This window comes from Prionailurus viverrinus, chromosome A3 (genome assembly GCF_022837055.1).
Source record: "Prionailurus viverrinus isolate Anna chromosome A3, UM_Priviv_1.0, whole genome shotgun sequence".
NCBI classification, from domain to species: Eukaryota; Metazoa; Chordata; class Mammalia; order Carnivora; family Felidae; genus Prionailurus; species Prionailurus viverrinus.
The window spans coordinates 107,589,964-107,617,707 of NC_062563.1; positions in this window are offsets into that span (position 1 = coordinate 107,589,964).

Genomic DNA, 27,744 nt, shown 5'->3' on the forward strand with positions numbered 1-27,744 from the left:
ATCAATAAAGTATTTGACAAATTGGGGAAAAAAATGTTTACATGTAGAAAAAAAGTACAGTTTGATTGGGTCACTGGACTTATTTCTCACATTTGTGGTGCAAACATCTTCTCATTAACACTTGTATATCTCAACTTAGACTTTTTCCAATTTTTAAATCTTTTTTTAGTAAAACATTTTTTCTATTCTTTAGCAATCTATACCCATTCTGTGATCATAAAGATCTTTTCTTATGTTGCTTTTTAATGGCTTTGTATTTCTACCTTTCAAATTAACACTGTAATCTCTCGGGAGGTAATTTTTTCATGGCACAAAGAATGAAACCAAGTACTGTACTTTTTTTTTCTATATTTTTTCCCACCACAATTTATCAAATAGTTTATTGATTACCTTTGATATACAGAACCGTCTGCATAACAGACTAGCTTTTCAAGAATATACTTGTGTCTGGTTCTATGCTACCCTTTTTTTTTCTCCCATTTCTCTATTAATCTACCCACGAACCAATATTGCCTTGATTATTCTAATTTTATAAAGGTGGCTATTGTTTGGACAAATCTGTCCATTTTTTTTCTTTAAATTTTTGTTTAATCAAAATTTCAATAAATTTTGGATTTCAAATGTGAAGCATGCTATTTTTATATCAACATGTGCTAATGCAGTATCTATAGGCTTTGTTAGTCTGGCTGTTTGTTTTCTGCTCACTCTCACTCAAGGTGATTTGTTTGCTCATAAATTTTGAAATTTTGAAATTGGAATGTTTTCTGACTTTTATCCTGGGAACACGTGAGGTCTGACTTGAGGTCTAGGTGTGTTTTTACAAAGAACATATGCTTTTGCTTCTCCCAGGCATCATGCCAGACCCATTTTAAACTGAAAGTTTGCTAAGGATTTTCAAGGCTAAGAAAAGAGTAGAATTCTGTTCGCAATGGAGCAAAGATTGAGAATGAAACACATTCCCAGTATATCTGAGACCCGGTTTTGTGTGTTTTCCTAGTAAATTCACCATGGAGGTTACTTATTAGATTCCCTTCTTCTGCCCCTGACTATACATGTGGCTTTCTTGTCCAGGCTCCCAGCCTTCTCAGGCCCTAGTGATGAGGGAGCATAAGGCAAGCTGACACCCCACAAACACCGTCTGCCTCCAGGTGGGATGTAGGTGACATTCCTCAGGCACTCCTGGCTGCCCAAGAACAAAGGAAACGAAAGGAAACCAAATGGTTAACTGATAGAGATCACAGTCCACCAGTTTACAAATATCTTAGTAAATAACAAGAAAAAAGCAATCTTATCGATAGCCCAATCTCCAGAAACCTGCAGACTCAGTTTCCTGGAGACCTGAAGTCCATTTTATACCTAGAAATTCTAGGATTGAGCCTCAGTAACTTGCAAATATTATGAATTTTCCACTTCTGACACAAAATGTGTCTATGATAATTTTATGTTGAACTTTTTTGGTTATAGTGAATGCTTTCATCTACCTTGTTTATCTAGTAATCTTGTTGGCAACAGCATAGGATTTTAAAATATCAAATTTATTGAGATATAATTTAAAAATAAAGTATATATTTAGATGTATTTAGACAAAGTGTGCATCTACATAAGTGCTACTACAACCAAAATTAAGAACATTTCCATCACCACAGTCAGATGCTAGGATGCCAAGTTAAATTTAAATTTCAAAAAATAAATATGTCTCATAAAATATTTGAGACATAGTAAAAAATCTTTTTTTAAAAAATGTTTGTTTATATTTGAGAGAAACAGAGAGGGAGAGAGAGTGTGTGTGGGTGGGTGGGTGGGGAGGGGCAGAGAGAGGAGGAGACAGAATCCAAATCAGGCTCCAGACTCTGAGCTGTCAGCACAGAGCCAGACAGGGGGCTGAAACTCTAGAACTGGGAGATCATGACCTGAGCCAAAGTCAGACTTTTAACCAACTGAGCCACCCAGGTGCCTCCCCTCCAAAAATCTTTTTTTTAATCTGAATTCAAATTTAACTGAGAATCCTGTATTTTAAATAATTGATTGATTGGTTGCTAAATTTGGTGACCCTACCGTGTCCTTCCTAAATAATTCCTTCCCCAGCACTGCAAATCCAGGTTAACCCTAACTTATTCTGTCAGTATAAATTAGATCTGTCTTTTAGAGAGTCATTTGCATGGAATCTTAGAGCATGCAGTCCTTTGTGTTTGGCTTCTTTCACTCAGCATGATGTTTTGGGGATTCATGCATGTTCTCCTGTGTATTAGTAGTTTTTATGTATTTATGGCTGAATTGTATTTTATTGTATGAATATACCCTAATTGATCTATTCAGCTGTTGATGAATACTTGGACTATTTCCAAGTTTTAGCTGTAATGAATAAAGCTGAAGTGAAAATTCATGTAGCAACTCTGGGTGGACACATAATTTTTCTTTTTTTAAAAAAATTTTTTTTAACGTTTTATTTATTTTTGAGACAGGGAGAGACAGAGCATGAACAGGGGAGGGTCAGAGAGAGGGAGACACAGAATCTGAAACAGCTGTCAGCACAGAGCCCGACACGGGGCTCGAACTCACGGACCCAGAGATCATGACCTGAGCCGAAGTCGGCCACTTAACCGACTGAGCCACCCAGGCGCCCCTATAATTTCATTTTTCTAAGCTAAGTTTATGTTTATATTTATAAGAAGCTTCAAAAGTGTTTTCCAAAGTGGATATCTTACTTTACATTCCTACTAGCAATGTATGAGAGTCCCAGTTGATCTACGTTATTGCCAACAATTGGTGTGTGTGTGTGTGTGTGTGTGTGTGTGTGTGTGTGTGTGTGTGTGTCTTAACATTCTAATAGTTGCATGAGCTATCATATCTCATTATGGTTTCAATTTGCAATTTCCAGGCAACCATTGTTGTCACACATCTTTCTATGTGCTTAATAGTCGTTTGTGTATCTTCTTTGCTGAAGTGTCTATTCAGATATTTTCCTTATTTTATATTAGGTTATTTGGTTTTTTTACTATTGGTTTTAAGAGTTCTTAGTCGATATAGAATTATATTGTGGGATGGGCTAGAAGTGTGATGGGTATTAAGGAGGGCAGTTGTCATATGAACACTGGGTAAGGGATGAATCACTGAATTCTACTTCTGAAACCAATATTGAACTATATGTTAACTAACTAGAATTAAATAAAAATTTAAAAAGAAAAAAATTATATTGAATATAATCAACATATATGCATTGATATGTAATATATCTACATGTCACATATATGTATGTCCATATATGATATGGTGTGTGTTTGTATGTATGTCTCCCAATGTTGCTATATTTTCCTTTTTTTAATGCTATCTTTTGAAGAACATTATATGTTGTGTTATGTTATATTATATTGTGTACATATAATACTGGGAGGATTTATATGTCTCCCAACGTTTCTTTCATTTCATTTTTTTAAGAGCAGTTCATTTTCATTTTGAAAATGTCCAATTTATCAATTTTAAATGGCTTTGCTTTTTGAGCCTTACTGAAAAGTTTTTCACTTACCTCTAGGTTGTGAAGATTTTTCTTTTATGTTTTCTTCTAAAAGTCTTACTGTTTTAACTTGACATTTGTATCTATGATCCATGTCAAGTTAATCTTAGTGTACTGTGTGAGGTAAGAGTCAAAGCATGTCTTTTTACATGAATATCCAATCATTAACAAATTTTTGAGAGATAGCTACCTTAGATAGGATACAGATTGTGCAAATGGTATTGACTAAATTTATTGAGTACAGGAGGCAGGGAAACGATGACCTTATCTTCATTGATAGTAACTGAGCTTATTGGCCATAGGAATGCCAAAGCATAATAAAGGCAAGGTAAGGTATGTTTTACATTATATCATTTGCAATTATTTTTAATCATCTTATCACTACTGTGTAAATTAAAATGATTCTTGAGTTTTATTTTTATTTTATCACTCTCCAAATCATTAACCCTTAATCTCTGCCCCCTGGAACTTCTCTGTCTCATCAGTCTAACTTTTGGTTTAACTGGTATCCCAGCTTCCTTTCTTACCTCTCTACAATCTGTATTCAATGCAGAAGATAAAATTTACTTTAAAAATGGAACACAAATTATTTTACTCCTTCACTCACAGCCTTCTAATAATTCCTCATCTCACTTCAGAGAAAAAGTAAACAAACAATAAAAAAAAAGAAAAGGAAAGGAAAATGTACAATACCTTTCAGATCCTTAAAGAATCTGGTGCTTCCATTGCATTTTGATCTCATCTCCTATTACTCTCTTCCTCACTCGCATACCTCACTACCAGCCTCCTTGATGTTTTACCAACATATCAGGAATTATTCTGCCCCAGGGCCTTTGTATTTGTTCTCTTTTTTCTCTCTGATGAGACTGGCATTTCTGCAGGTAGTTGAATGCCTGCCTCTCTCATCAGTGTTTGGTCTTTATTTAAATATTTTTCTTTTCAAGGACTCCCCCCGCCCCAGCCCCTGTTGTCCTATTTAAAATTGCCTTACCATGACCACCTAGGACCTCTGTAGTCTCCTTCTCTACTTTAGTTTCTTGCATAACACATAATGTTTTTAAAATGAATGCATGTTTGTCTTCCTTCACATGAATGTTAAGAACATCTTATGAGTCCCTTCTGTGGGCTTTCATAGTACCCTGGAGTTTGTCCATAGGCAGAACTGTTAACCTCTTATATTTGCTTCCTGTTTAATCTTAAGCCCGTTGAGGTAATGGTATGTTTCGTGTTCGCCTTCATGGCTCTAGAATCAACTCTCGGTAAATATTTATTGAATGCATGGATCTACTGAGTGATAACAAACAAATAACAGAAGACAATGCCTTTACCATTAATTGGGTTTAGTTAATTAGGAAAGAAATGTACCTTAGTTTCCTTGTTGTAAAAATAGAGATGATAAGGGTGACCCATCTTGTGGTGTTGAAATAAATACTAACGAAGTAACTATACTTCAGGAAGTTAGAGTAGGGTCTGGTACATAGTAAATGTTCAGTAAATGTTGGCATCATCATCAACATCACCACCAATACCAATACTTTATTAATAGACCACATGTTTTCTTCTTAAGTAATTCAAAACACTTTGTCAAGTTCTCCACCTCTAACACTACCTCCAGTAAAATCTTCCCACCAAGTGTGGTGTAGAGACAGACATACAAACAAAAATAAATTAAGAGTAAAGAAAAGAAAGCTGGATGGCTTTGCATAGAAAATAAGTACCTATCCCAGAACAGAATTATCAAGTGAGCCTGAACCCAGGTTACTTGGTGTATCAATAAACATTTCCTAATTCCAAGTCTCTAAGGTGTAGGATTAGCATTTTTGATCTCTCTTTAGGGCATAAACTGGTCCATAGAAATGTGTCTCCAGTCAAGTTAATATCTGGCTTGTTATATTCAATCCATTTGATTTGGCATCCTGGGAATCTTTGTCTTCCATATTAGATCATCTCCCTTATTTTAGGCTGCTTAAAAGGTTAAAAATAAAATTAAAACTTGTTTAATTAATTTAGGTTGGTTTTAGTAGTCCTGTGTATATCAAAGTGAACAAGGGCAATTGTATTAGTACTATTTATAATTCCAAGACATTGCATGACAGAATGAAGACAAGATATAATTTAATCTCACTCAATTTGAGAAAACCAAGCTCCAATCTTGGCTTTTGTTCAAACCCCTGAGAAACTGAAATAAAAATTTGCCATTTAAAAGTGAAACTCTGTCTGTGGGAATGTTGAAGATTTTGTGGTTTTTTAAAATTTTTTTATTAAGAAAAAATTTTTTCTTAAATGTTTATTTTATTTTTTGAGACAGAGAGAGACACAGCATGAGCAGGGAAGGGGCAGAGGGAGAGGGAGACACAGAATGTGAAGCAGGCTCCAGGCTCTGAGCTGTCAGCACAGAGCCCGAGGCTGGGCTCAAACTCACGAACTGTGAGATCGTGACCTGAGCCAAAGTCGGACACTTAACCAACTGAGCCACCCAGGTGCCCCGGAATGTTGAAGATTTTGAATCACTAATTGTGAAAAGTAGCTGGGCGTTTACTTTTGCCCTTGCAATCCTCAGTCTAAAATGGCATTCTAGAAATAATAACCCAGAACACAATAGTATTAGTAGCTTGTCTCTGATGATAACTGTCACAGATACTTAGGACTAAAGGTTAAGGGCATGAATCCTCCTCATGGAATAATAAGTGAGTCTGTGACGTATGGCAGAGAATAAAAACCTGAATCTAAACAGAGTCTGTGATGCTTGAAGCAAGTTATTTTATCTCTCCAAGTTTCAATTTCCCTCTTTGAGTAATAGGACTTAAATCATGTCTGGTAGCACAGTGTCTGGTAAATAGTATGAATTCAGTTATTATTATTAATATCAATTAAATATGAATCTGAAGCTTCCACTGGCACATTGTACCACCTAAAAAATCTCATTATAACTTTGTCCCTAAGAATGAGTGTGAATTCAGCAGCTAGGGGCTGAGGTTATTATAATAGGGGAAGAAAAAAGTGCCCCAATCTCCTTTTTTAAAAATAATCTTTAGCCTTCAGCCAATACATTCCCCTAAATATGCACAGCATCCAACAATTCTTCAACCTCAGATTGCAACAAAAGTGCTGGTTGTGTAAAGGGAATAAATGTCAAGATGACATTGGCCATTGGAGAAAGATTTACAGTGCCAATGTATTCCATAAAATGATGATACCTGTAATTAAAAAACACTTTATCAAGTCTTACTCTATTCCTGGAACTACCTCCAATACCACTCAGATTATATTTACAACTCCAGGTGAAAAGTTTCCTTGCAGACTTAATGATTAGCTAATAAATACTCTAACAGCATGGCTGGAACTACATCACGGACAATGGAGATAAATTATAGTGCTAGACATCATAACAGTATCCAAAAGGAACATATGAGAGGATTATTAATAGTTATTAATACGTGAAGGATGACTAGAGGTGCTGGGGATAATTTTTAGTGAATAAACTGGGCCTAAATAGATGTAAAAGAGGCTCCTGGAACAGAAGGGGGTCAGTAATCTGGGGCTAGAAGAGATTGTCTTATGCCACTTTGACCTTAGGATAGAATTTAAAGTACTTCTATTGGATATTCAGTGCAATAGTGATTAAAGAGATAAAAACTATACTACCATCTACTCTGAATTTGTCTTTGAAATACTATTTTCAGATCATCAGCTTTCCTGGTCAGAATATCTCAGGTTCTCCAGATTCTTTGCCCTTATGCAATTTAAGGTAGCTACTCTCAAATACGTTTTACTTTTTTTATTTTTATTTTTTAAAATATCTATTTGTCATTGAGAGACAGAGAGAGACAGAGCATGAGCAGGGGAAGGGCCTATTGAGAGGGAGACACAGAATCCGAATCAGGCTCCAGGCTCCGAGCTGTCAGCACAGAGCCCGACGCGGGGCTTGAACTCACAAACCGTGAGATCATGACCTGAGCCAAAGTCGGACGCTTAACGGACGGAGCCACCCAGATGCCCCTCGCCCCTCTCAAATACATTTTAGACTCATAGTTAATGGTAAGGTAATCTATGCACTGAAAATCACTGAACGGCAGACTACTGATGTGCAATTTCAGTTGCTTAGTTATTCCTTATCTGATAAACACAGACGCCAAAACACTTGTGTTTTACTGCTCCATTATTATCAGGTGTCATCTGCCCTTTTCATGGGTCACCCTTTCCTTTAGATCAATATGTTTTATGATAAATTAGAACTGGTTCACTTGCATAAATATGAGTAGAGGAACTTTCAATTTCCAAGCCTGATTTTGAAGTTGGGTTATCGTGCAATGCACAAGGGCTTTTTATTTACTTATACTTGAACCTCAAACTGTAGATGTAAGGCAGAATGCCCCTAAGATCTATTTATCAGGATTACATATTTATCAGGACTACAGTTTGATAATTTATGAATGTGTACCTTTGGTTTTACAATCAAATGCCAATGATCCCAAGTCTTGAAAGTTACAAAATTATAACGTGTCTCACCAGTATGTCATATGGAGCTTCAAGAAGAAAGGCTTCAAGAGGATGGGGATGTTTGCTTCTTTGGAAGACTCTTTCCCAAATCCTGAGTGTCTGACTTTCTGTAAATTCTTACAAAGGGAATGAAATAACTTCCAGAACTGTGATAGAATGTCCTCTGGAGCTGTGTAGCTGACATTTAGATGTTGAATGGATATGCTGAAATTGGCCTTGCAAACACATACTCCCTTATTCTAGGGATGAACGTTTTAAAAAGATTTTCATAGATAAAGAAAATACTGTCTTCAGTTGTTTGTATTACCCTCTCCTTTCCATTCCAATTTGGGCTGTTTCCTGTATATAATATTCAAGCTAATATATTTATGTTAATTAATTCATCTGGAACATTTGCTGTCTTTTTAGTGTCATATTGACTAGCATCTTTTTTCAAAGCTAGTTTTCTCTGTACATTTAACTACTCATTAGTATGTTTTAAAATTTGGAAAGAGCATCAATTCCTTTGAATCCTATGACTCTTTAGAATATATGCAAAATCCAACAATTTCTCACTAATTGTATTATGAGCCACTCTTAGGGCATCATCTCACACTTGGTCGGTAATAAGTTTACTAGCTGGCTTCCAGGTCCACCTTTATACCAGACACCTGCACATGCACACACACACACACACACACACACACACACACACAGAGTTATATTCCATATAGCATCCAGGGTGGTTATTTTAAAGTTTTTTTTAAGTTTATTTATTTATTTTGAGAGAAAGAGTGCAAGTGGTGGAGGAGCAGAGAGAGAGAGAGGGAGGCAGGGAGAGAGAGAGAGAGAGAGAGAGAGAGAGAGAGAGAGAGAGGAAGAACCCCAAGCAGGCCCCCAGCTGTCAGTACAGCCCAACGCAGGGCTCAAACGCATGAACAGTGAGATTATGACCTGAGCCAAAACCAAGAGCCTGAAGCTTAACAGATTGAGCCACCCAGGTGCCCCCAGGGTGGTTATTTTATACTTTAAATTGGATTGCATTTCCTCCATTATGTCCCCACCTCAATCAGAGAGAGAGAGAAATCTAAGTCTTTAGAGCAGCCTGTAAGCCACTAAATGATCTGACTCCTTGCTCTAGCTCCTTCTTGCTGCTCATTCTGCTTTTTCCTTCATTCATTTTGCTGCATCCAAACTGGCCTTTGGGCTATTGAACATGTTGAGCACCCCTACTTCGGTGCCTTTGTGCATTCTGCTTCCTCTAATGGGAATGTTTTCCCCCCAGAGAGCTGCATGGTTCTCTCCCTTACTCCCTTTAGATCCTACTCAAATATTGCCCTTGAAGAAGCTGTTAATTGAAGCCTTAAAGCCATATGGTCTTTATTTGATAAGGCTCCAAGCCAGGGCTTTCAGGAAAGTAAGGTAAATGTTATTGGAAACTTGAGGAAAGGGGATCCTTGTTCTCTAGTAGCAGAACTTTTTGACAACGTTGTTGCCTAGGGTAACTGGGCGATCTAGCTGAGATTTCCAAGCAAAGCGTTAGAAGTGTTGCCTGGTTTCTTTTGCTGCTTACAGTAAAATGCAAGAGGAGAGAGATAAACTGAAGCTTCCTTGCCAATAACCACAAGAATGGGTGTTGAAGTGCATCCTCCATCCCCAGTCAAGTCTTGAGAGGCAGCTGGACGGCAACCTCATGAGAAGCCCTGAGCCACAATCACCCGCCCAGGCCACTCTCAGATTCCTGACCCTCACAACCTGTGAAAAATGATAGATGTTTGTTGCTCTAAGACACTAAATTTTGAGTAATTTGCTCATCATCCAGCAATAGATAACTAATACAGTTATCTCCGTTATCTCACAGTTATCTCAAAATACCCCAGTCTTACATTTTCATAAATTTTCCAGCATTTGACCTGTTTCTCTATAGAGTTTGTTACAGCAAATACGCGGCACACGGGAAGAGACAAGCGACCGGTACGCAGAGAATCAGAGAAGACTGTTTATTTCGCACCAGTGCCAGCCCAGTGGAGTCACCTCCAAGGCCGAGCCCCGAGCCCTAGTGCTGGCCGTCTCTTATGCCTGGCTAGCTTCTGGGTACTTGGAAACTTTCTGTCAGCTGCACAAGTGGGTGGTATTGCAGGGGCTCAAGGAAAATGGAGGGGCACTATTGGTCGTGCTACACAGGCAGTTGGCTATTGCAAGAGGCAAGCAAGATTACGGAAGCCAAAGCATGCGAGGGGGAGAGAGCAGTATCCAGCTTCAGACATCTGGCTGTTCTTTCTCTGCTCTTGCCGCTTTCCTTCTCAAGTTAGCTCCTTAAGCAGCTTAAGAACAGGTAAACAGGAAGGGGGATTGTAGAGCAGGATTAGACACCCTTGCTGGGTGATGTAGGCAAAACATTTCCTTCTCTCACTTCCTGATAACAGAAATGAGTTATAACCTTGTTTTTTGAGCTATTAAAGATGCTTCTTTTTTTTGAATACTGCGTTGAACATGTGCATCAGTTTTTTAAATTAAAGAAGTCTGGAATAGGATCAGTAGCAGTCGTGTTTAAAAATAGGCAGTATCATCTACCTTTCTTGCTGAGTGCTTTTTTGTGTATTTTCCTCACATCTCTTCTGATATTACTAAGGTTTTCTGGTTTCCCAGCACCATGCAAACAGAAGTTTTGCTGGGGCTGGGCAGTATAGACAGAGGGATTGCTTGACATTCTGGGGACATTATGTGGGAACAGAAGGACTACTTCTAGCGCCAGGGTATCCGTTTGTCACAACATTACCCCATTCTTCCCCAGCCTCATCAAAACGCTGGCTCCACTGGACTCATCAAAATGTATTCTCTGCTGATTTGTTCTTGATGAGTTACATGGAATAGTTGACATTCAACAGTGTATTCGACCAATAGTATTAAATGTATGGATGGCACTTTAAAATTATGTTCTATTATTGAAAACAATTTTGAACAGCCAATAACTTTTATTCAAAATCTATACTACTATTTCCCCCTTTCTCATTACCTCTTCACCTTTTATTTTTCAATGTAACCTGCATAATCTGCTTCATATTGATTCCTCACTGATACTAGGACATTAATTTTTATTATAGAAATCAGGTTTCTTTTCTTTTTTTTAACATTTATTTATTATTGAGAGACAGAGACGGACAGAGCGTGAGCATGGGAGGGGCAGAGAGAGGGGGAGACGCAGAATCTGAAGCAGGCTCCAGGCTCTGAGCTGTCAGCACAGAGCCCGACGCAGGACTCCAACTCACAAACTGCGAGATCATGACCTGAGTAGAAGTCGGACGCTTTACTGACTGACGCTTTACTGACTTCTTATGAAAAAGTCACCCAGGTGCCCCAGGTTTCTTTTCAAAACATGATTCATTTCCCGGGCTTTACCATTTTGTTTAGTCTTATTTTTAGCTTAAGATATTTTTTTCTGAACTGCTAAGGCAAACACTGAAAATTAGGGCATGTATTTTTTTTTTTATGTGTAGAAGATACTAAATTTTTTAATGTTTATTTATTTTGGGGAGAGAAAGAGAGATCATGAGCGAGGGGAGAGGCAGAGAGAGGGAAACACAGAATCTGTGGCAGGCTCCAGGCTTGGAGTTGTCAGCACAGAGCCCAACGCAGGGCTTGAACACACCATGAGATAGATCATGACCTGAGCCAAAGTCGGACGCTTAACTGACTGAGCCACCCAGGTGCCCCGAGAAGATACTAAATTAATGTCTTCAAACTTATACTTAATAGAAGATGTATTTATACTTATAAGGGTTTCACTGTTTTCTGGGAATGTTACCAACTATTCTCAGCTCCTAAAATTGCTTAATAGGGGTGCCTGGGTGGCTCAGTCAGTTAAGTGACCAACTCTTGGTTTCAGCTCAGGTCATGATCTTGCAGTTTGTGAGTTCGAGCTCCTCGCTGGACTCTGCAACTGACAGCTTGGAGCCTGCTGGGGATTCTCTCTCTCTCCCTCTCTCTTCCTCTCCCTGACTCATGTTCTCTCTGTGTCTCAAAATAACTTAAAGAAAAACGTAAAAAATAATGATAAATAAAATTTCCTAATAATGACTACTGTAAAATTCAACTCCAGAGATTTTTATCTTTACCTTACAACATAGGAAATACAGGTCTCAGTAAAAGTAGCATAGTTAAATTGTGTGTTTAGATAAATCTATCTCTGTAGGGAAAGATTGATTTTAGAGGAGTAAGTATGGAGAGAGACCGTAAGAGACTTTCAGTAATCTTGGCAATAGATGATGAAAGCCTTAACCAGTATTGAGGATGACAAAAGGGAAGGATATATCACAGAAAAGTTCAGAAATAAAACTGGCAAGATTAGTTGCATACCTTATTAACTATGAAAAGAATTAATGGGTACTTGGACAGGACTCCCAACTTAATTTCAGTATTTTGCATTGTTAGGTAAGAAAAACATCACAGAAGGAAGGGCTGGCTTGTTTGCCTTTGAGAGATTGACTGTTAAAGGGAATTAGGGAAACGTGGTTAAGTTGCATATAAATGTGAGAGAAACACTTTTGCAAACAGTTAATGTAACTCATTCTGAAATCTTTGTTTTATTTGAGAAGCCCCGAGGGCATTAATGGAGTCTCTCTAGTGCCCAGTTTGCTGCAACGGTGGGACAAGACTCTGGATTTGTCAGACCCTATCACATTTACGTCACTTGTGTGAATCATATATGAGGTTGTTTGACAATTAAAACAATATAAAAACAAACCAGGAGAAGGTGAATAGCATCACTTCATAAATTCTCTCAAAATATCACACAAGACAGTGGGAAAGAACATGGAGATCGTTTCAGAAACAAACTAAACACACTCTGAATATAACCGCCACTCTTCACCCTCACCAGCAACCCCCAAACCAAACTGCTGTCATTTCTCACCTAAAATAATAAAATAGCCTCAGATTATTTGCAAGACAAAAAGAAGATATATAAAATGGAGCTTTTGTGTGAGGAGCTAATTGTGTGTTAATAAAGCTAAATTAGTAATCAGTAGGCCTGGTAAAGACAACTCCCATTATTTGGTCTTCATCAATATGCATGGAACTATGGCTTATAATTAGAGGAGGAAGAAGGTGGCTATTGTTGGTTGTGAATAGAAAGAATGACAAATGTAAAGCGGGTTTACTCACCATCTAGCCTCTTGATTGAGTTTAAATATTTACCAGTTGAAAGACTTCTAGTCTGGAAATCACGAAACTATTCGAAAGTGACTTTTAAAAAATCCTAAGCACAGAAAGAATTTTCCCTGGTTCCTGGATAATAAAAGTGGTTAAAGAGTGGTGCAGAAGTGGTTGGGACTTTTCATCCTGCTTCTGCATAGATCCCAGCTCTGGCACCTTGAGGACTGATAGCTCGAGATGCTTTCCCAGATAGTACATTTGAATGGACAGTGTCCTGAGTGGCAGTGATGTGATTTGATGTGAGCTCTGGGAGTGAGTGGTCAAGAAAAATTTCTTGAGACGTTTTCAGTGTGGGGAAAAAAAGGGGGTCTTACTAAAGCATAGGGACAGGACCTGTGGGCAGAAAGAGCTGCACTCAGGTTGTGAGGAGCGATTGGTTATATACTTTTAAATTGGGGTATGGGGTGGAGACAAAGAAGTTTCCAAAAGGATTTTCGTACGTTAAAGAAAACTTACAAGATCGTCCATGTCTGGCTATTGTCAAGCCAAGGTTGCTTTGTGTCTTTAGCAAAGCTTTAACATTAAGACAGCTGGGAGTTCCTGGAGTTACTCTGCCTGTCTCAAGCATTTGTCAATGGGCAGCAAGTTGTAAGGAAATTTAATTCTATCTCTATTTCCTTTCACCCTTGTTCTTCACATCAGCAGCACTGAGGATCCTAAATAAGAGACTCTTTGGGAAGTAGGGACCCAGGCATGAGAGGAAGAAGGTAATGGAAACTGAAATTGCCCACTTCTTATGAAAAAGCTGTGTCCCCTCTGGGCGGGGGAGGGAGGAGAACATTCAGGAATAACAGGATATTTTTAGGAGTCTTACATGATCTGTTTGGGTAGATTGAGGAAGCAGGTTCAGAGCCATGGTAATTTGAGTTTGCAAAAGTGCATAACAGTTGATATCAGATCACATTTGAATTATGTATAGAATGTGATCATTGCACGAGAAACACTGAATTGACATCCCATCTGTGAGTCAGATAAGGCATCATTACTAGTTGAGGAATACACCTGCCATTTTAAATGTGAACATACAAAGAAAGAAGATTATACCTGAGGAGAAAGCTCTTTCTCTAAAATCTGTCAACAAAATATCCTAAAATTGCCACTGGTGTCATAATTGAGTGATGTTCAAAGTGTAGTCCTAAACTAATAGCAGCTTTACCTGGTAACTTGCCAGAAATATAATTCCCAAGCCTCATCCCACAACTACAGAATCTGATCTTTTGGGATGTAGCCTAGGAATCTATTTAGTCATGCTCTCCAGACAAGGTTCATGCCAGTTGAAGCTTGTGAATTGCCCTAAAGAATAAATGTACCCATTCACACTGTACCACTTCTCCAGCATCTTCTATAGTTATTGCCCTCTAAACTCTGCCAGTTGGCAGATAGGAAATGAGCCATATGAGCAAGTTTATCAGAAAACGGTGGGACAAAGAGCTCTAGACAAATAAGCTACTGAAGTTTAAGCCAATAGAAAGAGGTCTGATTTATGCTAAAATTGAACCATCTAATAAAGACATCCATGTAATGTTTCATAAATGTAAACTAATGGGAGAAGGACAGCTTAAGAACTAAATAACTGTGTGTACTGTGGACCAGGATATATCAAATAACTAGGTATCCCTGAGGACTAGGTAGGTCAATCTGACATCAGAGATTTCACTCTACTCTCTCTTCAACAGTGCTTTCCCATAGTGTAATACATTTAGTCCTTCAGACTCTCTTGATAGGCCGTTTGGCATAGATAGTATTTAGGGCATTGGAAAACACTTGGAAACTTTACTAAGAAAACTTAGGTCAAACTTAAGTAACTGAAATTTCATATAAAATGCATGTTGACCTTTGTGGTGTTGCAGATGACCCTCTGTCTTTTGTCATCCACCTTCAAGTAGTTACCAATGTTGGCATTACAACAGAGAGGTTCAAACTCCAATGTAAGGAGTAACCCTTGATACCTTATTTTTTCATTTTCTTTCTTTATAAGATGGTGAGAAAACAAAGTAATGTATGGACCCAAGAAAAGGGAAACTGAAATAACCTCAGAATTCAACTTTATAACCATGAGTGCAAAGCTGAAGAATTTTGTACCCATCTTTCTTGAGGAAAAAAAAAAGTCCCTTAGTTGAAGGTGTAGCATTACCTCACTATGAGGACATAGACAGAATATCCCTTATAGTAATAGATGAGAAAAAGCTTAGTCAATAAGGACATGCTTCCTTTACACTTGATGAAAAATTGCTAAGACTCTATGTAGAATCTTACCAACTTAGGTTTCCTTCAAATAGCACATGGTTTAACAGTTTTTTTAAATTTTTTTTAATGTTTATTTTTTTTGAGACACACACACACACACACACACACACACACACACACACACACACAGTGCAAGCAGGAGAGAAGCAGAGAGATGAGACAGAATCTGAAGCAGGCTCCAGCCTGCTAGCACAGAGCCGGACATGGGGCTCAAACTCACCAACTTAGAGATCGTGACCTGAGCCAAAGTCAGACGCTTAACCAACTGAGCCACCCAGGTGCCCCTGGTTAGCAATTCTAAGCCATGGGTGGTTTAATTAGGTATTCAGAGGAATCCTTACTTCCATTTCAGAAGTGGCTTTCCCAATATCTGACTTTGTCATACAAAACTTCAGCCTGCCCATTCCTCCTCTTCTCATTCACTCCAAGTAGGCTCTCCAGTGTAGGTTTTCCTTCTGCCCAGCAAAATAAACTTTACAAGCCACATTCTAAATTCATCGACAGATCAAAACCAAATAGTTTAGGGTTCCATGTTGAAAAAAACCTGAGGGTTATGGGGGGATGGACAAAAAGGGGTGAAGGGAATTAGAATTTATAAACTTTTAGTTATAAAATAAATAAGTCATGGGACACCTGGGTGGATCGGTCAGTTAAGTGACTGGCTGTTAATTTTGGCTTAGGTCATGGTCTCATGGTTCGTGAGATGGAGCCCCAAGTCAGGTTCTGCATTGATAGCACAGATCCTGTTTGGGATTCACTCTTTCCCTCTCTCCCTGCCCCTCCCCTGCTCATGCTGTCTCTCTGTCGTTCTCTCAAAATAAATAAATAAACCATAAATAAATAAATAAATAAGTCATGAAGATATAATGTACAGCATAGGAAATATAGTTATAATATTGAAATAACTCTGCATGGTGACAGATGGTGATTTATTGTCATAGACTCTAAGTCTAAAGTTCTCTTTTGGCCAGAAAAAGAGCAGATGTGGGATTGAAATGAGAGATAGCTAATGTCCAGGAAAAGACAAGAGCCCCAAATAAGGGTCCTTGTCCCGTTTTTATTAGGATCGGAAGGCTTACAGATAGGACGATGGGCGTGCACAAAGGGACAATGAATCTCTGAACATTAACTTGTGGATGTGAGGGAAAGAGGGTCTTGAGGATATTTGTGGTTAGGGGTTTGGGTTAATACAAAACAAAATCCAGGCTCATGGCAGTCGGGAGGAGGGTTGTTCACAGCGGACAGGGACAGGAGGCAGCACCTCTGTTTATCTTAGCCTAGGGGATGAGGCAGATAGGGGAAATAACCTCAGGGTTAATAGGCACCTTTTCTTTTGTTAACCATTTCCTCTCTGGGCTGCTTTGCCTGCAGCGCAGTGGTCCATAGTCCAATTCACCAATTTACCTAACCTGACCCTATTCTCTTGTGAAAGCAACTTTTCTGCCATAGTACTAAATTGGGGTGCTTTCACCCTGAATATCTAATCTTGTTCATTTCATATACCTCTGTATTGGGCACCTTTGCACCATTTCTATTGCAGTCCTTTGCCTCTCCCTCTCTATTCTGGGGGCTCTGCACCCCCTCTCTATTTTGGGGTGCCTTTGCGCCTTCCTATTCCTGGCACCTTTGTGCCCCCCTATTCTCGCGGTGTCTTTGCACCCCCCTATTCATCGGGTGCCAATCTGATTTACCCAAACTCGGGTGTGAGCATTTTATGACTTTGTATTTCTTTATGCCTTGTCAACCCATTGGTGTAAGCCCGGGGAATTCCTAAGCTTATCCCCCACAATGTATCATGATGATCACTTCAAAATACATATAAATATTGAGTTATTATGTTTTACATCTGAAACTAATATAATATTACATGTCAACTATACTTCAATGAAAATTATTAAATATATAGTTCATGATGCAAAAAAAAGAAACGCCTCTCTGCCCCTCCCCTGCTCACACTCTGTCTGTCTGTCTCTCTCTCTCTCTCTCTCTCTCTCTCTCTCTCAAAAATACATTAAAAAAATTTTTTTAAAAAGAAAGAGAAAGAAAAGGAACCTGAGGGTACACCCCAGCTGAGTAAAGGAGGAGGTTACTGATGAATGATGTCTGATAGAAGGATAAGGTGGGCAGATGGCAGGCCTTGTGCCATGCATTGGTCATTTATTTCGCAAATTAGACATGATGATATGACAGTTGTTAGCTGTTGTTTATATCTCACCCAGTAAATTTAATATCTACTATCAAGAAGAGCGTTACTGATGATTAAGATAACTATAATTTTTTCAGCCATTACTATAAGCCTGACTTCCTGCTTTATGCTTGCAATAAGCTTTGAGATGGATATTTCTTATTATTTTCCCTCACAGAGATGACACCACCAACTTACACAATAAGAGTAAATGTTGGTCAGGTTTACACCACTAACGTACAGAACTGAGCTTCCAACTAGGAACTGAGAGACTCCAAATCTGCCCTCTTTGGGAAAGCTAATCTAATGACCAGTAAATAATTAGAACACATGAAACATTCCTCTGTGTATTTACCATTCAGTGTTGGTCACAATAGGACAATGTTATATTATGTAAACCGGAGTATCAGTGAGACTTATTTATGACTCTTTGGGATATACTTATACACAATAAAGTCAGGGAACCAGGGAGAATTTTGATTGCCATTCAAAAAAGAAGAGAAGACAGATTCACTCAGTAGGAGTATTCAATTGGAAAATGGCAAATAAACAAAGGTCCCTGCCAAGATTTTACATAATTCATTTAGCAATATGAAATACTTGGAAAAAGTAGAGAACAGTATTGCATAACTTGTCAGAAGTCCGTCAAAGAGCAGATCAGAAACCATGTATGTTTCAGAAACATACATGGTTTCTGATCTGCAGCTACCTAACACGAACAGTATGATTTCTACCATCAGACCTACTGATAAGATGGAACAAGGATGGAGAGAGACTGTTTCTTTCCTTTGTGTGTGTGTGTGTGTGTGTGTGTGTGTGTGTGTGGACTGAAGCATGTTTATTTAGTGGCCGTATCTTATAATTATTATCAATTTGAGGTGAGTTGATAGCAATATCAGATCACAAATTTAGCTCTTCAATAGGAGAGATTTATTAGGGTTAGATACTCTATTTTGGAGGAAAGACCATGAGAACAAAGCAAGTGTGAAATTTAGATGATACCAGTTCAATTATGGCACAAAATGTGGTAAATTAGGGCACAAAACATTGAGAATATGTACACACATCATCAACAAAGCTAGTGCTTTGTTGACAATTTGGAAAAAGAAAGCCTAAAATTCCATAAGAAAAACTCATATAACAAAATAGGAAAATGATATTTAAAGATATTTCATAGAGGAAGAAACATTTAAGAAGGCTCAATTTGATTAGTCATGAGAAAAATGCAAATTAAGAAAGATAGGAAGATACTATTCACACCTACAATATTGAATGTAAGAAGTTTGACTTCAGGGGAGCCTGGGTGGCTCAGTCAGTTAAGCGTCCAGCTCTTGATTTTGGCTCAGGTCATGATCTCACTGTTGTGGGATCAAGCCCAGCACCAGGCCCTGTGCTGACAGCATGGAGCCTGATTAAGATTCTCTTTCTCTGCCTTACCCCCTGTGCATGTGCTCTCTCTTTCTCTCTCTCTCTCCCAAAATAAGGAAATAACTTTAAGGAAATAAAGCTGAATTCAATGGTTTTAAAGAGTAATAAAACCTCCCATATCCTTTGGTGGGAGGTTTTTTATTGGATGGAGTCACTTTAGATACTAGTTGGTGATCCATATAATTGGTCACTGTACAGCAATGAAAATGAATGAACTCTAGCATACATATTAATATGGTAGTTCTCATAAATAATATGCTGAGGAAAACAAGTCACTAAAGACTATGTATATTTCAAACATTTTATCTGAATTCCAAAGAAAAACAAAATTGCTGGGCATCCGTTTATATGAGATAAAACTAAAATGCCAAGCCAGGAAATGATAAACAGAATTTAGGATATACGTATTTGGGAAGGAGAGAGTGCAATTCACAAGGACCCAGAGGGCGTTGAAACTTCTCCAAAGAGAATGAAGGGTGGGGTAGAATAACTCATTGTGTAAACGTAAAATTCTCTTTTAGTTGCAGGAGCTGGGGGATGGTCAGAATGCTAATATGTGAGTAAATCTTGTCTCCATAAAAAAAAGCACATACTTAAGTGATCCCTGCCTTCTGTAGGATTTTCCATATTTCATAACTGATATCATTTCTACTCTTCCATTTCAATAATTTTAAAAACCATTGGATGAAGTGTGGTTATTGCAAAGCTTGCTAACTATCTACAAATCTCTCTGTTCATCACACCAGACTCTGCTTCAGTGATTCTTTCTTGCATGAGCTCTATTACCAGTTCGTATTTGGATTCTAAAAAAAGCCCTCCTCAAAGAATGTCTGCTATTGAATTTAAAAATTTCCTGTCAGTTCGCATTTTCCGTAAATGACAATGGCATTTTAGTATAGCATTTTCCTGATAAAAGCTCTTGCTCAAATTTTACTTATCTTCAGGTATCATTTAACTCAGATGAAACTACTGAGATTTATTTTTGCTGTAAATTGTATCTTATTTGGAGGATGTTGATTAGGCGATACAGAGTGATGACACTCATTCAGTTCAGAGAAGCAACTGTAAAAGGCTTTCTGCAGGGGGAAAAACCCATGGAACTTAAAAACACACGATAAAAAAATAAGACAGACACAAGTTTAAATCCCTGCTCCTCAAATTAACATGTGTGTGGCACTGAGTAAACTACCTCACCTCCTTTAACTCAGGGGAGTGAGTTTACATACTAAAACCGCATTCCTTTGTTGTCCTAGACCTGGCTTGGTATTGTTAGAGATGTGTATGAAATTCCCAGCACAGCTCCTAGATGAGAGTAGAAAGACAAGAAGCCATCCTATCATTATTGTGAATATTGGTTTGCTCTAGAAACAGCTGGAAATACATATTTGATTGAAAAATATTTGACATTTTCTCTCCCAGAACAACTTCCTTCCTGAAATTGTTTCCATGTGTTAAAAGTTGGTTTCACCATTTTATGGGAGTTAAAAAGAATACTAGTTTGAAGGCTAACTTTTATAGCTTGAGGTAGCTCCAAAAAAGGCTAGCTTTTTGCAAGATGCATAATTTTAGTAAGAACCGTCATCTCTCTTTTCAATGATATTGGTGAAAAATATTAATTGTCATCTGATTTTTCAATCCAGCTGAGACAATTTGCTGATTGGAACCTCTGTGGGCAGCTCCTGCCAAGAGAGCATTAGTCTTCACCTTAAGGTGATACTTTTTTCCCTGTCCCTTCTATCTTTTGCTTTTCCTTCTACCCACTGGTTTCTGTTAAATCAGTCGCTCATTCATTCACTCATTCATTCATTTCTGTAATGTCTCTTGAGCATCTAATAGGTGCTCACTGGTAGTTAAAGAACATAATTCTCTGTCTTCCTCAGGACAGTTCTTCAAATGCTTTAAGACGGCTATAAAATTCTTGCTTTTCCCCTTCAGTATCACAATTTCATTTTTTTTTAAGCCACTGAAATTTTGGAGTTTATTTATTTATCAAAATATATTTATTTGTTTATTTTCAGGAATAGAATTCAGTGATTCATCACTTACATATAACACCCAGTGCTCATCCCAACCATTAATTAATTAATTAATTAATAATTAAATTTAATTTAAGGCATAGATTATGAATTGTTCTAGGGTTTTATAAGGTAAGAAGACACAGTTCCTATCCCTGAAGTCTTTTAAATCTAAAAATAGAATAAAACAAACCAAAAACTGTTTCTTTTAGTCATCCGCTATACCTATATTGAGCATCTGCATTCTGAATCCTTCAAATAGTGTTCACAAAGAAGTGATAACTGTCCATATGTGAGACACAAAAAGAAGAGTGGCTATTTGAGCTAGTGTGATATTGAGGAAAGCAGATGGTCTTTAAATTCAGAGCAAGATAGATTCACACCATGAATCAGGTAACTGTCAACTCTGATTTTTTATTAAATCATTTTACATTCTCTGAGCCTCAGTTTCTTCTTCCATGGCTACATCCTAAAACATCATATATATATGTATAAATTTGAAAAGATTCACAGGCTTTCTTCCTATCAGAAAGTCCTGGTATATCTGTAGAAATTAGAGCTGAACCATCATCTGGCTCAAGCATTTCTCAAGAACCCAAACAAATTTCTCCCCATTGTTTGGCAATGCTTGACTTATGGTTAAAACAGAAGCAAAAATTGGGGCACCTGGGTGGCTCCATTGGTTGAGTGTCCGACTCCGGCTCAGGTCATGATCTTGGCGTTCGAGGGTTCAAGCCCTGCATCAGGCTCTGTGCTGACAGCACAGAGCCTGGAGCCTGCTTCAGATTCTATGTCTCCCTTTCTCTCTGCCCTTCACCTGCTCATTCTCTCTCTCTCTCTCTCTCTCTCTCTCTCTCTCTCTCTCTCTCTCTCACACACACACACACACACACACACACAAATAAATTTAAAAAAACATTTAAAACAGAAGTAAAATATTCTTTTGTAAATTAGGAATTTACAATATAAATACTGGTAGAGGTTAATATTGTGGAAATAAATGAAGACCACCTAAATGAGAACAAAAACTATTCATTTAGAGCTTGCTATAGTAAGGGAGTGAGACACCATCACTTGCATTGGGCAGAGACTTAAAAGTAGGTAGGGTAGGGGTGCCTGGGTGGTTCAGTCCGTTAAGTGTCCAACTTTCGCAAAGGTCATGATCTCATGGTATACATGTTCAAGCCCTTCATTGGGCTCTGTGTGGACAGCTCAGAGCCTGGAGCCTACTTCAGATTCTGTGTCTCCCTCTCTCTGCTCTCCCCTGCTCGTGCACTCTCTCTCTCTCTCTCTCTCTCTCTCTCTCTCTCTCTCAAAAATAAATAGACATTAGAAAAAATTTTTAAAGTACGTAGGGTAATGGGAAAACTCTATAGAAAAAAAAAAGGTGGGGAGGAAACTTCAAATATGCTCTGAGTGGAGGTTGGCAGTATAAAGAAACTTGAGTCAGGCTACCAGAAACAGAAGCAGGCCTGTCCTCTGTGATTGGTTTGGGAAACATATTTGGCTTTCCCTGGTTGACTGACCCTAAGTTAGAAGAAGGGGACAGGAGCAAAAGTTAGGGAAATGGCAGTTACCGGACCACGTCCTAACCATTCTGGGCCGATTGCTGCAGTGAATCCATTTTCACATAAGGACTGGCCGTTGTCCACTTATACATCCTGCCTCTCAATATGCCAGGACTCATTGCCAAAGTAAAATGTGTCAACTCTTCAGCTAGTATAAATTACTGATAGCAGATTCTAGGTCAGACTGATTAACTGACATGGTTCATTCAAGTATCCAAAGTGAGAAGGAGGCAATGGAAGAATAGCAGTGAAGGTTGGAGGAGGACATGCAAGCCAAAGCAGTAAAGAAAAATGGCAGGTCAGTGGCAGAAATCATGAATGAACTGTGAATAAACAAGCGGTTAGAACTCAGGCTTAGCGATCATAGGTACCTCTGGCGCATACATCCCATCAACACAGATTTGTTGATTTCTTATAAGCCAAACTCCACTAGATGCAGTGGAGAAATAAAAGTAAAGTTCCATTATCATTGTTTTGTTTTTTCCAAGATGTGCAGTCCTTTTATTATATGAATTATCCAGAGTCCACTAAACTCAGTTTCCTTTGGCAGGGGGGTACTAAGGATTCCCAGTTTTCTCAGCTATCAGAATAGGCATTTCTCTTTTTAATGTACCTCTTCTTGCTCAGTGATGAGAAAGCCACACTTAGACCTCCTTTCTACTTGCAAGGGGGCTCTCCATCCGTCCTCTGATACTTGAAACTGTACTATTATTTTGTCTTCAATCATTAAAACCATGGAACTACATTTGGGAAGTCAGTCCATATTTATTTATTACCTTGAAGCTATATGAATGGCAATAGCACTGTTTTAGTTACTTAAACCTTCAAGGGCTGTGGCCTTTCTTTACATATATATTGAATATTTTCTTTTCTTATTGATGTTAACCATTGCAGAAAAGGCAATTTATAAATATATCCTTCTGTTAAATTTCATTTTTTATATTAATTTATTTGTTTTGAGAGAGAGAGAGCACACACAGGAGGGGTAGAGAAAAAGGGAGGGAGGGAGAAAATCCCAAGCAGGCTCTGAGCTAACAGCACAGAGCCTGAAGCAGGGCTTGATCTCAGGAAATGTGTGATCATGACCTGAGCTGAAGTCAAGAGTCAGACACTTAACCCACTGAGCCACCTTTGCACCCCTCTGTTAAATTTTAATAATGTATAGGGTAGCCTCAGTTATCATGAGGGAACAGTTAAGGGCATAACCTTCATTCAAACACCTATAAGTCTTTTCCCAATCACAGTCCAACCTGTAACATGACTCAGACGCTTACAGAGTTCTCATTAGGACTTGTTTTCCCAGCAAGACTCATTTGTACTTCTGAAGCACATTTTTTAAAGGAAATGGCAGTGTTGACCCACTTAATCTTAACGCCTCTTTTTCCTTCTTCTCATCATTCCCTTTCCCCCTTTGCATTATTTTGGTAATTTGGATTCTCTTTCTTTAACACAACATCGTTCGACTGAATTGACTTTTGCTTAGTGAATCTCCCAACTCATGAAATGGTTAGTCTTCCACTTATAGGAAAGGCTTTTCAGAAGTCACCGGATATATAGTCATCACATAGACATTGCATTGTGGATAATTTCATTATGTCTGTTCCAGGGGGATGAAAAAAAAAGAAAGACCTAAAGCCAGTGAATAACATAGCCCTGCCTTTTATATAAATCGTATATTGTCTTCCGAGGGGCATTTTTTCTTATCCCTGGAGCTGCCGATTTATTAACTTACTAACCAGCTTGGTTATTGCTTCTATGCATACCAACTTTTTAAAAACAAACAACATTGAAAGCAAAATGCACTGAAATGAGATTTATTTACCAAAAAGATAAAAGAACTTGCTGCTTTTTAATTTTGATGTTTTAGTTCCCAAATGGATGAGTTGGCATTCATTTAGTTCAGAGAGTACTTTTAGGAATCTTTTCTAAATTGTGTTTTTTTAAACCTCTTTGTGACTCATGTGCTTGATTATCCAGAATAGAGTCTTTTATTTTCTTTTGAACAAGCAAAAGAAACAGTAGTTACTCTCCTTTAGTTAATTTAGAAAAGCATTCCTGGCTTGTTCTGACTTTGACTCTCCACCCCCCCCCTCCCAGTGCCCACCTTGGTAAATTATGTAGGTCAGTGGTGCAATTAGATCATTATAGAATTTCACTCTTGGAAGCACATTATTATTATTTCAGATTATTTTTGTTCTGTACAGATCCTTTAATTAATGCCTGACTTTTTTCATCACTACAAAGTTTAACTACAATTTCGAATACACTAAAAAATACAAGAAGTTTTGTAGGGAAATCAGGTTAGTACAAAAAGCCTGGTTCTTTTGGTATGAGTTCTATGATGCCTTATTTTTTTTTTCTTGAGTTTATTTTTTTTAATTTATTTTTTTATATATATGAAATTTATTGTGAAATTGGTTTCCATACAACACCCAGTGCTCATCCCAAAAGGTGCCCTCCTCAATACCCATCCCCCACCCTCTCCTCCCTCCCACCCCCCATCAACCCTCAGTTTGTTCTCAAGTTTTAAGAGTCTCTTATGCTTTGGCTCTCTCCCACTCTAACCTCTTTTTTTTTTTCTTCCCCTCCCCCATGGGTTCCTGTTAAGTTTCTCAGGATCCATATAAGAGTGAAACCATATGGTATCTGTCTTTCTCTGTATGGCTTATTTCACTTAGCATCACACTCTCCAGTTCCATCCACGTTGCTACAAAAGGCCATATTTCATTTTTTCTCATTGCCATGTAGTATCCCATTGTGTATATAAACCACAATTTCTTTATCCATTCATCAGTTGATGGACATTTAGGCTCTTTCCATAATTTGGCTATTGTTGAGAGTGCTGCTATGAACATTGGGGTACAAGTGCCCCTATGCATCAGTACTCCTGTATCCCTTGGATAAATTCCTAGCAATGCTATTGCTGGGTCATAGGGTAGGTCTATTTTTAATTTTCTGAGGAACCTCCACACTACTTTCCAGAGTGGCTGCACCAATTTGCATTCCCACCAACAGTGCAAGAGGGTTCCCGTTTCTCCACATCCTCTCCAGCATCTATAGTCTCCTGATTTGTTCATTTTGGCCACTCTGACTGGCGTGAGGTGATACCTGAGTGTGGTTTTGATTTGTATTTCCCTGATAAGGAGCGACGCTGAACATCTTTTCATGTGCCAGTTGGCCATCCGGATGTCTTCTTTAGAGAAGTGTCTATTCATGTTTTCTGCCCATTTCTTCACTGGGTTATTTGTTTTTCGGGTGTGGAGTTTGGTGAGCTCTTTATAGATTTTGGATACTAGCCCTTTGACCGATATGTCATTTGCAAATATCTTTTCCCATTCTGTTGGTTGCCTTTTAGTTTTGTTGGTTGTTTCCTTTGCTGTGCAGAAGCTTTTTATCTTCATAAGGTCCCAGTAATTCATTTTTGCTTTTAATTCCCTTGCCTTTGGGGATGTGTCAAGTAAGAGATTGCTACGGCTGAGGTCAGAGAGGTCTTTTCCTGCTTTCTCCTCTAGGGTTTTGATGGTTTCCTGTCTCACATTCAGGTCCTTTATCCATTTGGAGTGTATTTTTGTGAATGGTGTCAGAAAGTGGTCTAGTTTCAACCTTCTGCAAGTTGCTGTCCAGTTCTCCCAGCACCATTTGTTAAAGAGACTGTCTTTTTTCCATTGGATGTTCTTTCCTGCTTTGTCAAAGATGAGTTGGCCATACGTTTGTGGGTCTAGTTCTGGGGTTTCTATTCTATTCCATTGGTCTATGTGTCTGTTTTTGTGCCATATGATGCCTTATTAATAATTGAATTATAAAGAGGATGTTAAAAATTCTGTCATTGGATAAAGACTTGTTTCTGTGGGGGAAGTAGTTGCATTAGGACAACCATGTGAGAAAGAAATGCAAAGACAGCGTATTCAATTGAGCAGATTGAGTGGAACATTGGGTGCACTGGGAGAGGAAAAATTTAGGCATGAAATGTAGGTTGGGACCAGAATGTAAGGGTTTTTGAATAGCAAACTAAGCAGTTTGAATATGATCTAGCAAGTAAATGAGAAATATTAAAGGTTTGCATTGAAATGCTTGACTCCTTTGGTAGAAATATGCCTTGTGCATTAGAGGCACTGGAGGCAATTGAAATGAATGTTTGAAAAATATAAAATATAGATATAATCATAGATATCTCAAGGTGATCACGAATAAAATTAAATTACTCAAGCTTTTGAATTTAGCAATGTTATAATGCTTTGTGACTGTCACTTCCAGGCCATAAAATCATACTAAATCTCCATGGTGGGGTTGGATTTTCCATGGGAAATGATGGATGTTCCCAGTCTTCAGCATCCTTGGAAGAGATTAAACCAAAGAAAGACCATGAGGACTCAGGAAACAGAGATTTAGATAGACTGGGGGACATATCCTCTCTATTTGTGGGAAGTTGCTATAAACAGTCATATTCTGAGATGTGGAGAGGTGGTAATTGGTTCTAGTGTTGGGGAATAGAGAGAAACTGGGAGGGACATAACTGAGGACCTACACAAGGAACCAGTTTGGTAGGACAGAATAGACTATTATGTTATTGCTTGAGTTATATTCCCCTTCCACTATTCCCTCAAACTTTAGTGAAGCCTCTTTAAATTTATATTATCTGTTCCCAGTTGTTTGTGCGCATGCTTTGGAAATGAAGGGAGGATAGAGGTTGGAAATGAAGGGAGAACTGTGTTGCCTCACCCAGGGCCAGGGTCATGAGTCACCTCAGAAGATATTGGAAGACTACCTAAAGTGGCAGTCTCATGAAAAAATGGCTGGTGACACTAAGATGAAAATTAACATCAAAAATGGGACAAGGGAGCATTTAATAGTTGGCTTCAGTGACTATTAGAAAATATAGCTCGGGCCAAAGTCTTTGATGATAGGAGTTAGGGTTGCATCGAGGGCAAGTGGTTCAATGCTCTGAAATGCCGTCAGGCACTTAAGATTCAGAGAATATTTATGGAAAGAAATGAGGAAGTGGATAGAGAAAAAATAGCCACTCTGGGCTGCAAAACTGCATAATTCAATAAGACTTATTTTGGTTCAGACGATGTGTTGAGTAAATACACAGTAGGG